Below are 749 nucleotides of genomic sequence, written 5' to 3' on the forward strand. Positions count from 1 at the left end.
TTGCTAAGGATTGTAGCTCTATGACTCTGCAATGGGATAGGGGATGTTATTTTCTACCCAGTGATTTTATTCTTAATTCTCCATTATTATCATCGTTTAAAAAAATAGATTCAACCTACAGACTGAATCTCACAAAACACCATCAGTGTTAAACAGTGACTTCAAGTAAATATCCAGCCAATTTAAACACCCTGTCAGGGTGGTTCTCCTGTCAATGAATCTTCCCTTTCTATTTCTCTTTCCATAAATGGCACAGGACATGGAAGCTTAGTGTCCACATTTTGTGTTCTGTCTCCTTGATCTTTGCTGACCTTCACTAAATGTGTCTTCTTCCACCTAGGCATCTAGCAATGGTATCTCTTATGTGAAATTGGCAACTACAATTGGGAACAGTTGACCTTGCCTTGTCTGAGGTCTCAAAAGTCTTCACTGAGTAACTTCCTTACCCTACCCCAGGCCCTTCTTCATCCTTTGACAGGAGCTTGGTGGAAATTCTTTATGTCCTAGAACAATGATTCCCATAAGTTGTTATGTCCTTATCTCTTGTATTTCCCCATTTTATTTTCCCCACAATACTCTATTTTAATGGAAGTATAATAGACATACTAAAAAATACATATATTAACACATGGATTATGGATTTTATAAAGTATATACAGTTCCATCATCTCAAATCTTTTCCAGTCAGTTTCCATATCTGAGACAAACATTATTTCAGTTTTTTTACAACATGGGTTTTGCTTCCTGAA

The sequence above is a fragment of the Urocitellus parryii genome, chromosome 8 (genome assembly GCF_045843805.1).
Source record: "Urocitellus parryii isolate mUroPar1 chromosome 8, mUroPar1.hap1, whole genome shotgun sequence".
NCBI lineage: Eukaryota > Metazoa > Chordata > Mammalia > Rodentia > Sciuridae > Urocitellus > Urocitellus parryii.